At 30.1% G+C, this 18,512-nt stretch overlaps 1 protein-coding gene across 1 annotated transcript in view; it reads right to left on the reverse strand.

Moving 5' to 3' along the window:
- Nucleotides 1–18,512, reverse strand: part of LOC143395175 (RNA-binding protein Nova-1-like) — a 107,765-nt gene that overhangs the window by 36,078 nt on the left and 53,175 nt on the right. The gene's annotated exons all lie outside the window — the stretch shown is intronic.

Here is an 18,512-nt window from a genome sequence, read left to right on the forward strand (position 1 = left end):
ATCTTTACAAGAAAACTATAAATTTCCACTGTTCTTCCTGATGTAAGGACTAAAGACAACATTTATTCCCAATTATATTAAGTCTATAAATTCCTTATCTAACATTCCTTTTGGGGTTGATTAAAGCACAAGTTAAAAACTTTACGTTTTCATATTAGTTGGCTCATTATGCTTTATTTTAGGATTCTATACAAAGAAATATTCAGAAATACAAATACTAATGGGTAAAGAGTTAATGCATTATTTTAACATTGTAAACAACTTTAATTTTCAGAAATAGGTAATACTGAAATTATGTGCAACACAATATTATGCAGCTTATGATATGAACTAAAAAAAATAGTAATTTTCTGTAGGAATCATAATTTTTATGAAAAGGAAAAGCAGTGAAAGCTTCTGATTCAGAATATAAACAGTTAAAACTTTATGAGTGTTTGTTTTGGCATAACAGGTAAATTTCTTTACCACAGTTTTCTATACTTGAATTTTCTATAAATTAATATACTTAAAATTATAATAATGATGATATAAAAATTTTAAAATAAAGGTATTGTCATTATTTTTATCAATTAGACAATAGAGGTCAGCTTATTTTACACCATTTCTTTTTACTAATAATCACTTCTTTTATCATTTTCATCTTGACAAATCATTTGAAATTTCACACATCTTGCTTTAGAAAATATATTACTGTAAAAGGTTTAAATTTAACTCTTCAGTTGTATTTGAAGATTAAAAATTTTCAAGTATAAAATGACACTGTTAAATTATATACTTTTTCATGCTTATACCAGATCAAATGATCTATGGTTCTATGGAGTTTCTTCGCAAAGAAATATATATGTTCCAAATTGAACTAATTTTTAATATTTTAAATTTTTAAATGAGTAAATTGACATTCAAGAAAACATTTTTCCAACTGAGATTTTATTATTTTTATTTATCCCAAAAGATTTACACCAGTCTTATCATGTAAAATTGATATTTAAATATGTATTTAGATCTTATATTTAATCCAACATAAGTACATAATATAGAAATTTAAAAATAATATATTGCCAATGCTCTTAAAAAGCAATCATATGAATTTTTTTAGTTGTATTCATAAATAAAATAATCAGAACTCAATTCTGAATAAGATTCTTAAGATTACTGGGAGACATCACAAGCAATGGCAGAAGCGTATATCTAGACTAAGTAAGAAAACTCATCATTAGTAGTCAATGGTGTGCATTATAAAATAAGCAGAACAAATTAAGCGTGTATAGAATATAGCCAGATTATAATCCTTCAAAAGGATTTTGGATTTGGTGTTTCAGTTCCTAGAGTGAGTGATGTCATATAAGTTTGTTCACATAAGACCTATGTGAAAGCATTAGAATGAGCAAGATAAAATAACTGAAAGAAAATGAGGAGTTTTAAATGAACTCCTGGAGTGATAAACAAATTAAAATATATTTTCCTGGTAGATTTTGCATCACTTTAATAGTAATGAATTTACATTACTCAAATTCTCTTCCTCTGGATTTTTTTTTAATGAATCAGGTCATATATTGGTAATATCATAAGATTCATCCTATGTTTAGGGGGGAAAAACTATAACCTTGAGAGGTACAAATGATTGGCAGGAAAAGTAAATGTAGAAAAACGAATTTCCTAAAACCAGAAAACAGAAAGGACAAGGCTTTTCCTGGTTTATATCCCTACCAGTATGATGTTGGAAAAAAAGAAAAATTATAGTAAACAATATTTTCATAAATTGTTGAATTCATGGGGACAATTCTATTGATAAATACAGTTGATTCTCATTATTTAAGGTAGTTATGAACTATAAGGTTGCTGTGTACCAGTGAATTAACAAAGACTGAACTCCTAGTAGAAACTCAGGTTAAGGTTCTATAAGCCTCTGGTCACATTTTCTTTAACTATTAACATATAACCTTGTTTTATTTATGTGTGCTTCTACTTAAAGATAATTTATTTTATATTATTGACTTAATAGTAATATGAAATATTATTTTAGTAATATTTAACTCATGACCAACTGCTCTGTAAGTCATGCCTACACGAAGCTCAACTAACATCTACATTTTCTCCATAAGGCATGTTAGTAAATTATGATTCCTACAGAAAATTACTATTTTTCTTTAGGAACACTAAGCAGCTCAGACAGTACCTCATGACTCTGCTTGGCGGATACTATAAATAGCACAAAAATGTGAAAAAATAGCACAAAAATGTGAAAAAATAGTACAAAAATGTGAAAAAATAGCACAAAAATGTGAAAAATATGACTAAATAAAATGTAACAGGAATACATACTTACAATGTGAGAGCTGAAACATGAAGGCAAAATTTTGACTTATTCAATCTAAGCTAGGTAAGTATGTCAGGTGACTCAGTACAATTCAGAAGAGATTTTCATATCTGCTCATGTCTAAATGATTATGAAAGGATTCTTGAGTACTGACTTGAAGATTATAAATAAATTTTAACAAATGGACAAATTCTCAAATATAGGATTCATGAATACTGAGGATCAACTGTATTTAGCAGAATGAGATTTACATGGAAATACTTATCAAAACAACTTTAACAATTGAGTTAAGTGAAAGTAGTCAAGTTAGTATAGGGTTCACCAAACCTCCCCTTATAAGAGGTCAAAAAAAAAATTTAGTTTTTTCAGAATAATGGTCTCTTCTGAATTTTACTGAGGTCTGAAACATACTACTGCAACTATAATCTGAACTTACAAAATACATTTGCCACAAATTTGTGTGGGAATGGAGATCTTATTTTAATGTTGGCAATATTAGAAGTATATACTTTTAATTCAAAAATTTAGTTGTTGAAATGATTTTACTGAAGTTTAAGTTGCCCAATAAGTGTTGTTTTGAAGTGAATTCATTGCAAACATTATCAAATGCACAGAAAAAGTTCACAACCATTTAGCATCAATAACGCTGGTTAGAAGTCAGATTCACTGTTCTCATTCAGAAAAATTTCGATCTTGATCTGGGCTCAAAATACGGTAACAAACTTTACCACTGCAAAATCACTGACCTGTTTTGTGCTAGGACAAATCAGGATATTCATCTTCTGTTTCTGATAAAAATTCACGAAACTATTAAGTTTATAAGACTGTATGAAACTTACTGTTGACATCACTTGTTCAAAAACATGATGGATTCAAAAAGTATATCCACAAAGTACTAAGTGAGTATATTACAATGAATACCCACATAAGCTGTCAACACCTCTAATCTTCACAAGCTTTGCAAATTTCTGCAACCACAAAAATCAGTGCACTCTGCATATACTTTTATCACCATCAATTACAACTCCTCTTACTAGTTTCTACTTCAAGTTGTTTTTGATATTTTCTCAACTTCTTTGAAAATATTCTTACCTAGATGTTCCACAGAGACCATTCACAGTAATTTAATTTCTCAGCTACATTAATTCAATGAATAAATAATTTGGTATTAACTCCTTGGATAAAGTTTATTTTCTCTGGACAGGTTTTATTTAATTTATTCACCATTGGAAAATGGTGTTTCTTGCTTTGGGAAATGGCTTTTCTTCCTGTTATTCAAAAAATTACTGTGGTTGCTGCCTCAGTTCATTTTTTATTTGTAAATAAGACATTCCATTTAAGCTTTTTTTTCCCCCTGACCACTGTTTTCTTATATGTTGAAACTGTTAAAATGAGTGCACAATCTGGTAACGTTAACATTTATTCTTTTAGTGCAATCATCCTGTGACTGCATAACAACACAATGCCCTGTCACCTTATTTGTAACAAAATAATTCACACTGCATGGTGCCTTAAAATCATAACATTAGAGGATCACATTTCTCTTCTCTTCTCGTTCTGACATGATGAATATGTACTGGTAATAAGAAATAAGTACAGTGCTATGGTACAGTAAACACTGCCAAATTATTATAGTGTTGGTGCAATTTGCAGTGCATTGAAAGGCAACATGAAGTGATGTGAGCACCATATGTGATATATGCTGCAACTAAACTGCCATCACACTGCAAAAACAGACAACACAGCATACTGTGTTCTAATAAATTTTCATTTATTGGCACTGAGAGTTAAATTTCATATAATTTTCACATTCCTTGAAATGTCCTTTTTATTTTTTCAGTCAATTAAAGATTGTAAAACAATTCTTAGCTCATGGACTGTGCAAAATAAGACAGAAGGTCATACCTCTAGAAGCACTCTAGAACCTACCTATACAGTTGACTAGTTGGATACAAAGGAAAACAACCTGTTTATAGAGGTTACTTGGAAATTAAGATCAGATACTTTCTGAATGTCAACTGTAAACCACAATGCAAAAGGGCCTTCACTTTTATTTTTGATGGTATCAGAAGGTTTTCTTATATACTCAGATGGATCAATAAAAATAACTCAAATGACATGTGCTATTAAAATTTTAATATTAACAATTAATTCAATAGCAAAAGTACTAATGTCAATTCCACCAACATTAAAATGACATCATATATTTCATATCTGTCAAATCACAGGAAGATACAGAGAACCTTCTTCAATCAATTTACCAAAGCAGCCAACATGACCCAGTGCCCTGTGATTCATCTTCTGGAACAACAATGTCACAGAATATCCAATAAGTTTCTCAAGGTACATTATTCTTCCATGTGATATGTAAAGATATTCTCTTTAACATGGTTTTAAATATATAGTTGGTAGAGCTGATGACACAGAAGGAAATAATAAATCAAGTTAAAGGTTGAACATGGAGAAATCATTCTGAAACTCTGAAACATAAAATAAAGAAATTTATCAATAGTTTCCATGTAGGAATATTGTAACCAGGATAATATACTAAAGATTATTTTATCAAAAAAATACTTCCAAGGGGACGGGGGATAGTAGGGGATAGGAGTTCATAACCCACTTGAATCAAATGTATGGAAGATGATATGTCATGAGCTTTGTAATGTTTTGAACAACCAATAAAAAAATACTTCCACTAAAATATAATTAATTGCAATTAGACCCATGTGTATTTGAAATTACAAAAGAAAATAATTTCTCATTTACATTTTGAGAAAGATAAAATATTTTCATAGATTAATATAAACAGAATTTCAGAGCAACATGTTCAAATGTTGAGGATCAAGTCCAGCTTAGTTAAAAATACAAAAACAAAAAAACCTCAACTCTTACCAAACTATATGTGTCCAGTGCTATGTAATTAGAAAAACATCTGTCTGTTTTACATTAGCAATTATTGCACTCTTATAACCAGCCAACTTATTTAGTTTGAATGTCTCAGCTGCAAACAATAAAACAGACATTGCCAATTCCTACAAGAGCTTATTTCTATAGGCAACAACATTGCCAACTTTTTTCCATTTTTCACATAAAAACAAAGGTTTTTAGGTTATTAACTGCCTTAAAACTCAGATGCTCCCCAAATTTCTATATTTACAATGAATACAAATAATATTAAAGAAAAAAACAGTGATAATATTTATAAAAAACACTTGTCTTATACTTGGAATGACTGACTTGATTTATGTAACAGTTACATGTCTGGAAATTGTGACCTCACTAGAAAAATAAATCACATTACCCCATTATAGTATCTTCCAATTTAAAGAAATCCACAGTCTCTCCTTTATTAAAGACAGTTATATAAGCTGCCACTGTAATAACTTCACATATACATTACTAGATTAACACACACTAGGAAACCTATAATATTCAACTGGTAGAAAAGCGCTCTTTGAGAGGTCATTATATTCCTTTTATAAATCTCTTGGCCTTCCTGCCTCTCTTCAATGTCTCCCACATTGTTTCTCCAACACTTTCTCTGCTCTTTAGCTCAGAAAGAAAAAAAGTTTAATATATCTTTCTTGTATTATGAACAACAATACAAATTATTTTAATGTGAGATTCTAAAATCCATAAGTTTCTTATGAACTTTAAATTATAAGATGAAATTCTTTCCACCTGGTAGTTTTAGTTTAGGTTATATTATATATTGAAATACTACAAAATTCTTCCAACTTTTATTGTTTATTAAGTGGAAGTTAATAAACAAGTTTGCCAAATTTTGTAAATTTATTATGTACTCAATGTTAATTCTGCCAAAATGTTCAAAAAAGATTCATTAAAATCTTTTGGAAATATTAATTAAGTCAACATAAATAGGATAAGTAAATGTAACTTGTATTTGTGATATGGGAATATATTTTTAACTCTGCAAACTGGGTGGGATTTAATGATGACTAACAGTTCTGGTTTTCATCATTTACTAAATTCCAAAAGCATAACAACAAATTTGGATCAGTTGCTTTCCTGAGTATTTAGTCATTCTCACAATTTCAAAGCTAGCATTGCTTGGGAACCTGTATAAACAATTCATGGTTTTTCAAAGAAGGAAATAAAAAACTCATTGCTATATTTTTTAAGCTGAGAGAATGATAAAACTAGACCAACCACCATACATTTATTTAAAAGCTCTAACATGGTTTAAGAATTCTTTAAAAATTAAAAAATAATTTTAGTACTTAAATTTATTATATATTAATATTAGAAAGTATTACTCCCATGATAAGTATAAGAACCATATAGAGGAGTTACTGTTATATTCTTTTGAAATAAGCAACACTATAACTGAAATCAACATTAACACTTGGTGAAACTGTTTTCAACTGCATTTTTAAGTTTTGCCCTGAACTCATAATCAAGGGAATAAGAATTCAAATAAATTTTAATTATTTTTTCAACAAAACTTGCCATCTTTATGTGATCTAAAATAACTTATGAGAAAATGTACTTTTACAAAAATGTATACTTGTAAATACACCACAGACCACAAAAATTGGGCTAGGTTTGTAGCTCAGTGGTTGAGCGTTTGCCTAACATGCATCAGACACTGGATTCGATCCTCAGCACCACATAAAAAAATAAATAAAATACAAAAAAGATATCGTGTCCATAAACAACTAAAATTTTTTTAAAAACATATAAAAAAATCATCTAAAAGCAAGTACATCAAATTTATAATAGTTATCTTTGGGAAAAGACTGAGGGATAGGTAAAAAGGTTACTTTCACTGTTTATTCTTCACCTATATCTTTTGAATTTTCCAAAAATACTTGTAAATTACCAATACTATTCAAAGAAATGGCTAAGAAGATTTTCAAAACAATGTTTTCTGGTACTTATTTATTGGTACCCATTATAAATAAAATAGGAGATATACCACTGGTATATTTTTTAAGCTGAGATGATTATAAAACTAGACAAAACATACATTTTATTTAAAAGCTCTACCACTGTTTAAGAATTCTTTTAAAATGAAAAAAATGATTTTAGGACTTAAAACTAGATGACCTAGTCATTATGGCTGCATTCAGGATCCATGTGGATGCCCATGGGAAAGAGCCCTTTGAGAATGCATAGTTAAGAATGCATTTTGGGTTCTAAATATGCTAATTTTTAAAAGGATATTTCCTATCTAAGTAAAATATTCAATTATGAAGTTGAAAAGAAGGAAGAATTCAAACTTGCTATAAAAATCCTCAAAATACAAAATTAATCTTCTTTATACTATTCCTCTCATATCTACCCTTAGAAAACTAGAATTATGAAACTTTTGGGTAGTTAAAAGCTGGGCAGTGGGAGGTGGAGGTGGAGAACTCTTATCTGTATATTCTCTTACTATCAGTTATGTTTGTTAAATTTAGAGTTATAAAAAAGAAAATTGCTGAGTCACCTAAGAGTCTGGTTTAGAACACATGGTGTGAGTAAAACAGGGAAGATTAGAAAAAGGGTGAAATAACTGTTGCAGGGGCTGATTATGCTACAGCACAGAAACACATGGCTATGAAGGAGAACAACAACACTGGCTATGGTTTCAACACCAATAAACTAAGAGTGAAGCAAGGAAACATTATCCTCTCTCATCTCTTATCCACATAATCCAGATTATAGACCAATGTAAACCTGACTACTGAACAATGAAGAATCATAACCTAATGACCCTCCAAACTTTCCCAAAAGCTGCTGACTTCAGGAGTGAATATGTTTCCAGAACACAAAGATGATGATTTTCTGTAGCCCAATCCTATTATGTATGATACCCTGAATTTTTTTCTCTGCTGCTTAAAGGAAGACACTCTTTTTTTAAATGTTTTGCATGGATTAAAACTGTATTTAAATTCTCTAGCCCAAATAGTGCTGAAAAATGGCCCTATACTTCCTGCTGGTGAGTTGAAGTGGGTATGGGTGATTCTAAGTACTTCTTGCTCCACTTGGATTAATGGCATAACTTGCTTCCATCTGGAAGAGGAGCTTACTAAAATATATCCACCATGTGGCACTTGTTTCTGCTACTAGAAGGCCTTATTTATTCTCAAGCCTATAAATACAATAAAGTAGAGTTTTCCCCTGAAGTGAATATGCTCTTAAAGAACTGTTAGCTGAATATGTAAAGGGCCAAGGCTGGAGTTTTGGGGAAGCCAGCTACTTTATGATGTCAGTTATGAACATATAGGCAACATAGACATGTCTTTAAATGCAGCTAATCTGCATCATGGCAGAATGCTTCCTGGTTTTTCCTGAACTTGAAAGAATGGAACACTATCATTCTCATAATCTCCCAGGCTCTAATGAGTTATGAAGCTTCCAGCTTCCCTTTGCCTTGCCCTTTCAACCCCTCAGGGTCCAGCTGCATTTAGTTGTGGTCTAGAATCAGCCCCTTAGAAATGGGTTATCCCATACATAACTCACACTACTGTTCTCTTTAGCCTCTTTTGTTTTCATGTTGCCTTTTCAGTATATGGGAGATCATTAGCTTTTCTTCCTTTTGCTACCTTTCTAAGTAATAAAATAAATCAAAATCTGGCTTATTTTATCTCTACTGGGTCACTGTGTCAGGCAGCCTGTCCATGTCTCCCTGCTAGAAAATTTAAATCAGATTATGGTATATTATGCAGCAGTATAAGTGAATTAATATATCAACATGGAAAAATTTATCAGATATTGTTTAGATAAAAAATGTAAAATATATTCACTTAGGGTAATTAATTCTACAAAGGTGTATACATGTGTATATGTATGTGTATGTGTACAAATAAGTATAAATATACAAAAATCGGGCTGGGTTTGTAGCTCAGTGGTTGATCTTGTCTCACATGCATGAGGCACTGGGTTCAATCCTCAGCACCACATTAAAAAAATAAATAAAATACAACAAAGATATTGTGTCCATAAACAACTATAAATTAAAAAAAAATATATAAAAATCATCTAAAAGCAAGTACATCAAATTTATAATAGTTATCTTTGGGAAAAGATTGAGGGATAGGTAAAAAGGTTACTTTCACTGTGTATTCTTCACCTATATCTTTTGAATTTTCCAAAAGTACTTGTAAATTACCAATACTATTCAAAGAAATGTCTAAGAAGATTTTCAAAACAATGTTTTCTAGTGCTTATTTATTGGTACCCATTATGGATTATGTTCTCTAGGTTTGTGTTTGGCAGGGGAGGGAGGAGTTAGAAAAAAACAACATAAAAATTAATATCACTACTTCATACAGGTATTATTCTTTCTAAATTTTATCAAGGTAAGAATCCTAAAAGTTATAATAACATTAGCAATAAGAATAATAACCAACACCAACATTTACCGAATATCTTGTTGGTTACAAGTACATGAATAAGGTATTAATATGTACAAATTTGGGTTAGGGACATAGCTCAGTAGTTGGTAGAGTGTTTGCCTCACAAGCACAAAGTCCTGGGTTAAATCCCCAGCATGTACAAAAAAAAAAAAAAAAAAAAAAAATGCACAAATTCATTCCAGAACGAACATTAGCAACCTACACCTAAACCTACTAGTAAATAGAAAATTCATTATTTTACAAAAGCATCTTTTTATTTGTTGTATAGTGATAGAATAGCATTTCTTACACAAACCAACACAAATCTAAATAAACCAATTTACTCTTTCCTCTATAATTGGAACCCTTCAAAAGTGTAACAAAAACTATTTCAAAATTTTCTTAAACATTTATAAACCAAATTTGTCTTCCCACTCAATTAACTCAAAATGAATTACAGATCTAATCATAAAAATGAAATTATAAAGCTTCAAGAAAATTTCACATTTGCAAAACTTCCCGAGACATGAAAAGTAAGAAACAAAATAAAAAGCTATTTCTGGTTTTGGAAGGACACACAAAGTGAGTGAAAAAGCAAGCTTAATATGGGCTAAAATATCCCAGCACATCTATCTGACAAAGACTTGCATTCTGAGTATCAAAGAACTCTTGTAACACAAAAATAAGAAAATGAACAACCCAATAAACATGGGCAAAAGATTTAAAAAGCTCACAAAATAAAACACAACAATGGTCAACAAACACATGAAAACTCATTATGAAAATAAAAATTAAAACTGCAATGAGATATAATTTCACACCAATAACAACAGCTAAAATTTGAACACCAACATATCACCAAGTACCAGTGAGGATGTAGATTAAGTGAATATTAATGAACTGAGGGTAGAATACAAAATGACATAATACCTTTGGAAAATAATCTGATGATTTTTCACAAAAGTAGGGTGTTCCATATGACCCAGATGTTCTATTACTATTAACCCATGAAAATAAAAACATAACTCTGTAAAAGGACTTTTACTCAAATGTTCATATTAATTTTAATCCGATAGTGAACAACCAGAAGCAAATGTTCATTGAGAGGAAAAATGGGTCAACAAATTTTATACCTAGACAAAAGTACTTATCAACAACAAAAAGGTATAAATTACACATGCAAAGTGAGGATGAATCTCAGAAATATTATGCAGAACAAAATAAATAAGACAAAAGGCTACATAATGTATGACTCTATTCAAATGCACTTCTAGAAAAAAATGAAATTTACAATGACAAAAAGCAGATCAGCGGGTGAAGGAGGATGGAGTAGAGTGGGACTAGTGAATGGAATGGCAAGGGGCACAATGAAATATTTTACCATGATAGATATATACCATATCTTGAATGTGGTAGTAATGACATGGGCTTAGTCTACTCATTTAAGACAGGTGGGCAAATACTGCATAAAAATGTTTTAGAAGGTCTTCATGACTATTCAGAGATTATCTTATGTTTCTAGCACACATTTCCTGAAAAACTACTTTGAATAAATTGTAAACATTTATCAAAATTCTAACTCCACTTCATTTATTTCATTTTTTCAGATAAAGATTTAATTTACAAATTACTTAAAAACCTATGAATTTTTTAGATCTTTCTTCCTGCTATATGGTTCAAAAAATCTTTATTAGATGTCTATTTCTTCTTTCCTAATGGCTGAGTATATCACCTATATGTTGTTTGGGATTTCTAAAAAAATATATGAGATCCTGACAGTGATTTTCCAATTTCAAATTTTCATATTAATGGCATTCTAACTGAAATATGAGCCTTTCAAATGAAATTAGCACTATAGTGTCTGAAATAAAAATATGGAAAACATTTCTTTCAATCCCAAGGATGGTGGACATTATCTTGACTTCTCGCTAACCACCTGCATGCAACAAGTAAGCAAATCTTTGGTGACTCTATTTCTTTATTATTTATGCTTCTTTTACGATAATGAAATGGTTAACCTGTTTCCAGTATTAACTACTACCACTGCCTTCAATAGAGTCCTATCTACTGCCATTGGCATCATATTTTAAACATGTGAATCTGTGAAGATACATCCAGGATAAATGTAATGACTAGTCTATCACTATCTATAGAAAAAGGTATAAATTCAAGAAGAATCTATACCACATCTTTTAATTCCAATTCATTACTCTTTCCTGGCCAATACCTAAACCATCTTGCTTGAGGTTGTCCTAATTCTTCAGGTATTCAACCATTTTCTGATGCCTGTAGTCATGATGAAATATTTATCAGAAGTTCTGCTTAGGTATTATTTCCTTCTTTGCTATTTCTTCTGTCTCATGCACCCCCCACCCCAGGAAAATTAACTTTCCTCTCACTAGTATATGTTTCCTGCGAACTAGTATATGTTTCCTGCGATTAAACAGTCAAAGTCTTTTTTTTTTTTTTTTTTTCAGTACCAGGAATTGAACTCAGGGGCACTCAACCACTGAGCCACATCCCCAGCCCTATTATTATTATTTTTTTTTTTTGTATTTTATTTAGAGACAGGATCTCACTGAGTTGTTTTTACACCTCACTGATTAAATAGTCTATATTCTTTACCTTTGCAAGTATGGTACCTAGCATGATGCTTAACACATAGCAGGCATGCAAAAAATGTTCCCTTAAAATCTAAAATAAATGATCAACTCTCAGGCAACTATAAAAATTACCAAAATTAACTCTAAGAAATATTAAGCAACCAAGATACTAAAAATCCTGTCAAATAATTATAATTCAAATAATCTTTGAGTTCAGTCTGTCTTATGTGCTGTTTCAACAGAGATAATTATCATGTTATACAAACTATTCCAGTTTATATAAACAGAATGCCTTTAACTTTATTTTATTACTAAGTAGCCTAACTCTGATATTAAAAAGGAAAACAAAGTCACATCCAAATGCAATTATGCATAAATAAGTTTCATATAAAAGTTAAAAATAACAAATACTGATGAATGAGATCCAGCAGCATATTATAAAACTAATATAATCACATACAGCTTTTTCCAAAAATGGAAGTGTAAGTTAATATTGATAATGCAATGATGCATAAACATAACCAAAATATGTCAAAGAGGAGATCTGCTAATGAACAATAAGAAAATTACTTCACTATTAGTAGAAAAAAAGGCTATCCTAAATAACAAATATAATGTAAACAAAACATTTTGGGTATTTGTATTAAAAATGAAAGAAGCGAAATATATTAAACAAAAATATACATGAAACAGAAATAAGAATATAAAGTTACTATCATAAAATGGAGAAAAATTATAATTACTTACAAAATTTTAACTTGGTAGAAAACGAAAATCAATCAGAGTTAATATAAATATTTGTTCAATAAGACAGAAGTAAAATAGTGCAAAATCATTAATTTTCCACATATGGTAAGTTGAATAAAAGCTCTCCAAATGATATCTATGTACTAGTCCCTAGAACCTGTGAATAATACCTTTTTTGTAAAAGAGACTTATAGATAGATGTGATCAAATCTAAGGACTTTAAAATGGGGAGATTATCCTGGATTATCTGAATCTACCCTAACCATAATTAAAAGGGTCTCTTTAAGAAGGAGGCAAGAAGGTCAAATGAAGAAGTAGAAGATGTGAGGAAAAAAGCCAGAGAAGTTTAGTGTGCTTCAAAAAAGGGATCAAGGAGCCAAGAAAAGCAAGTAGTCCCTAGAAGCTAGAAAAGGCAAAGAAAGAGAGGTCTCCAAAACGAACTAGCTCTGTCAACACCTTGATGGCAGCACAGTGAGACTGATTTTGGAATTCTGGGCTCCAGAATTAGATGGTACCATACCAGGAAAGTTATTTTAACCACACACATGAAACAGGAAAAAAAGGAGAAAAGATGATAAATTTGACTATATAAAAATTTAAATTTTCTATCCAAGAAAAAAAACACTAATACTTTTTCATAAAATTTAATTTAGGGTTTGGGAACATATGGAGAGGCATGGGCCAACTTTTTAAAAGCCCATAATATTAAAAACTGTAGTATTTGATGACAAGCACATGCACTTGTGCACTAAGAATGTACTGATTTAAATTTTCTGAAGTGTAAAGGGCAATGAATATTCAAATGTCTTAAAATACTTCACATATTCCTATGACCAAACAAAACCACTATTTTACATTTAGGAATTTATCATAATGGAACTATCATAAATGAACATAAAGCCTTAAACAATAATATAAACTTTATTTATATCATCATAAAAAGACTAAAACAAATACACAATAAGAAATTGATACACTACACGATAACAAATGCATAAAATGAGATATTCTGTAGAAATTATAAAAATCATGTTTGTGAAAAAGGAAGAATCTAAATTGTCTAAACATACACATGATCCAATATTAAGTGGAAAAAAGATAACATGCTCTCTGTAGTATGATCTCTATTTTTCAAATAAATGTAATAAGATTGAAAAAAACATAAAAATACATTTATAACAGCTATTTTTATCTTCACATAATTATTCTAATTCATGAAAATAAATCATAATTTTATAATCAGAAATATTTTGAGTAGAATACAAGTAAATGAAAGATCGCAAAATGAAAGGTTTTTTTTTTTTTTTACTTTTAAAAGTAATAAAAAAAAGTCATATGAGAAAATAGCTTTACTGATTTGACAAGTGAAAATGTAAAATTCTGAGAGGGGGAAAAGGGTGTTATGTTAGGAATTTGGGAATAGCTCCTGTAAGTAGGCAACACTGAACTAAAATATGAAAAGATGAGACTTCACTCCCAGTCATCAGTGAAGATTTGGAGGAAAAGGGATCCAGAAATGGAGCATCAGTACAAGGAACATGGGGTAAGACAAAGGTCACTTACTTGAGAAGTAGCCAGTGTCTATAGCACAAAAGTCACGAAGACATTAACATAAAATGGAATTAGAAAGTGTCAAGGCCAAATCATGCTGGGATTTCCAGGCCATTTTAGGAAGTTAATATGACTTTTTAAATTAATAAGGAAAACACTCATAATTTCAAAACAATTAAGACTAGAAACAAACCACAATGAAGAAACATACTTAGTCAATAAATACATTAAATTATAAATCTAGCTAGCAATAAAGATAACCAAATGAAAATAACAGGTACATTTCAAATCATTATTTACATTCAGTGGCACTAAGATGAGAAAATAACAAAACACTAATATGATCTGTGGTGGTAAACATGAGGGAAAACTAAATCAAAAATAGAGATGTGAGCTGAGGCTGTGGCTCAGTGGTAGACCACTTGCCTAGCATGTGTGAGGCACTGGGTTCAATTCTTAGCAGCACATATGAGTAAATTAATAAAAAAATAAAGGTCCATCAACAACTAAAAAATATTTTTAAAAAATATACAATTTTTAAAATTGTTACATTTTCACCAATGAAAAAGTATATGTCCATTTAATTACATTTTCAAAAATATTTACTACATCTAATATTGTTTATTATTTCATTTCTAATGCATTCACAAATTCTAACAGTACTCCTTCAAAATAATATCTCATCACTTCCACTACTAAAATTCCTACACCAATACCATAATTTCTCACTGAACTACTGCAATTATGTTCCTAATAATTATTGCATTTGGCCCTCATGCCTTTCCCTTGTTCCTTTTCCAGACACTAGAGTTATGTCTTCAGTGCTAATCAGTTCACTAATAATACTAATTGATTGGCATTGTCTTCACATTTTAAAAGTAAAATTTCAACTCCTTACCACAGGACATTTGGTCTCACACCTGCATTATATCAATGACTTCATTTCCTTGCCATAATCTTTTCCCAAAGATACTCAGTCCACACAGGATTTCTTTCTGTTCTGTGAACATGTTGAACTCTTTCTGTTCCAGACATTTGCCTTACTATTCCTGATATGTGAAATGTGATTTTCTTCCTCTTTTAGAGCTCAAGTCAAATGTTTCTACTTTCTTTTAAATCTTTAAGAGATCAACTTAAATGCCCCTTCTTTGAAGATGTTTTCTCTTACTATCCTAGCTAGCCCCCAACTCAATTAATCCCATGACCTTGTTTCTTTTTGAGGGGGAGAGAGATATTGGGGACTGAACCTAAGGGCACTTTACCAGTAAGCTACAATCCTATTCCTTTATATTTTTATTTTTAGACAGAGTCTTGCTAACTTGCTGAGGGTCTAGCTAAGTGGTTGAGGTTGGCCTTGTACTTGTGATACTCCTGCCTCAGTCTCCCAAGTTGCTGGGATTACTGGCATATATGATCATGCCCAGCTCATTCCTTATTTCTTAGAAAGTATTTATGCTTATCTAAAATTGCTGATTACTAGTGTTATGTGTTTGTGTTCCTCTTCTCTTTCAAGAATATAAGCTCCATGATAGCAGAGACTTTCAGTACCCTAAGCATGTAGGACAATTCATGGTACATAGTAAGACTAAATAAACAGTTAATGAATGAATAAATAAATGATGATAATAAAACATTATACAAATAAGAATGTAAGTTATAGTGACTTTATTAAATTCTATATAAACTGTGAATAGAAAAATATGAAAGAAACATACAAGAACATTAAATAGAAACTAATCTGGAAAAGATGAAAACTGTAGTTTTCAATAAAGAAATATTAGGGCTGGAGTTGTGGCTCAGCAACAGAGTGCTTGCCTTGCACGTGCGAGACCCTGAGTTTGAGCCTCAGCACCACATAAAAACAAATAAGTAAAATAAAGGTACTGTGTCCAACTACAACTAAAAAATAAACATTTTTAAAAAAAGAAATATTAAACTGAAAATGTCGTCTTTTTTAAAAAAATTGGAAGATTAGAATACAAAAATTAACTTATGAAATTAAGACCTCATATATACACATAACATATATGTATATAGATAAATGATAATAAATGTAAAAGATATAATAAAGAGCAGAGTAAAAGTTATACATTAATCAAAATATGGAAAGTTATAGAGCAAAAAATATTTTAAGAGAAATATATTTAAAATGTCATCTTATTTCTATACAACCTAATAAACATGCAAAGAATTCTACTAAAGCTCTAAAAACAAGGATAAGCACATACTCAGAGTCAATTTCATCTGAATGATAGTACTTTCATAATAAAAAGCTTCAAAAACCAGTCATTATCTTTAACGACTAAAGTATGAGACAGAAAAAGGAAAAAAATTATAAAGTTCAAACACAGAAAGTACTAAAAGAGCCTCCAGCAGAGCTATTCTTCTTAAGTCATTGCATCCTTAATGAATTAGATCCACAGTGGGACTAGAGTTGGGTATAAGCCTTTTGCAATATTTTAAAAGAAACTTGTTTTCTATTTGTAGTATATCTCTAAAAGAACTAGAAAGAGACTAATGCAAAGAGGCCTAACCCATTAGAAGCCTTTTGCCAAAATTATTTTTAAAATGGTAACAAAAATAAAGATTTATAGCAAGAGCCTACAAATCAGCATATACCAGCATGTAGTTGGTAAAATTTGTTTTCACATAATTAGTACCAAGCCAAATATTCTTAATGGATTATTATTATTATTATTATTATTATTATTATTATTATTTAAGATACTTTCTTTGTGGTAATAACATTAATAAATCATCAAGTTAGAATAATGTGTGATTAATTTTAAATTGTGGCACTGATTTGAATTTTTAGCGATCTAATATTTTTAAGACCTAAATACCAGCAATCTGGTAGTTAAATAAACTTAGAAAAAGTTTATAAGAATATCATCCATGGAAAGCACAAATATGAGTAATTTAAAAAGAAAGATGTAATGTACATTAATCCAGTTTTAAGAACTTATCACTTCTAGTGATAACATAATAAACTAGAGAATGGAACAGAATAATGCATACTGATCCTAAAGGCAAACTAATTGGGATCCAGAAATAAATGGGATGATATTTAAATCAAAGAAACAGGAAGGTGATTTTTTCTTGTTTGTTTGTTTGTGCTTATATGTGAATATAAGTTACAAATTACCTGGCAAAACTATAAGCAAGAATGACGTCTATCAGGAAACAGAAGAAGAGTGGGGAAACTACTGATTATGGTTTGGTTTCAGATAAGCAGAATTGCACAGTAGTTGGACTATGTGAAATTGGAGTTTAAGAGAGAATCTTAGAAAAGAAATCTCAAATGATAACTAATTCCCGATTATTTTCCACTTTTCTCTGTGACAGGAGAAAGGTCATTTTGCATAGGAACATTAGCTAGGATTAAGCATAAACCTACTCATTTTTTGAAGAATTTTAGAGCTGACCACTTATTTAATTTTAAAAATTTTACTTGACCCACTAAAAAGTTCTAGAAAATATCTTAACTGAAAAACTGAATGAACCATTAAAAAGGAAGAAAAAAAAAAACTCAAGAGTTAAAAACTGAAATAGTTAAAACTGAAATATATATGAGGTAGTATACTTTGGCGGATTCTATTTTTCATCATTACTTTTCTTATTTGATAAATGATGGCTATACATATTAGATGTATTTTCCTATCTTCTGATTTCCCTAATATATGCAGAAAAACAGAATTCTGACCTTCCTAATATCAAATTTTCATTCCTACACAAAACATTTTTAAAAATGTATTTTTATATAAAGCAAATTCCTTTGAATTCCTGCAATGTCTATGCTAAGGAAAAAAATCACAGGAACAAAGTGTTTCTTGGTAATTAAAATTGAAAATCACTGGGCCATATTTTAATTTGTTTCCCATTATGAAAAAATCCAACACAAAAGTTTACTGGCTTATGAAATACAATGATGCGAAAGTAATTATATATGTT

The sequence above is a fragment of the Callospermophilus lateralis genome, chromosome 3, assembly GCF_048772815.1.
Source record: "Callospermophilus lateralis isolate mCalLat2 chromosome 3, mCalLat2.hap1, whole genome shotgun sequence".
In the NCBI taxonomy this organism is placed as follows: Eukaryota; Metazoa; Chordata; class Mammalia; order Rodentia; family Sciuridae; genus Callospermophilus; species Callospermophilus lateralis.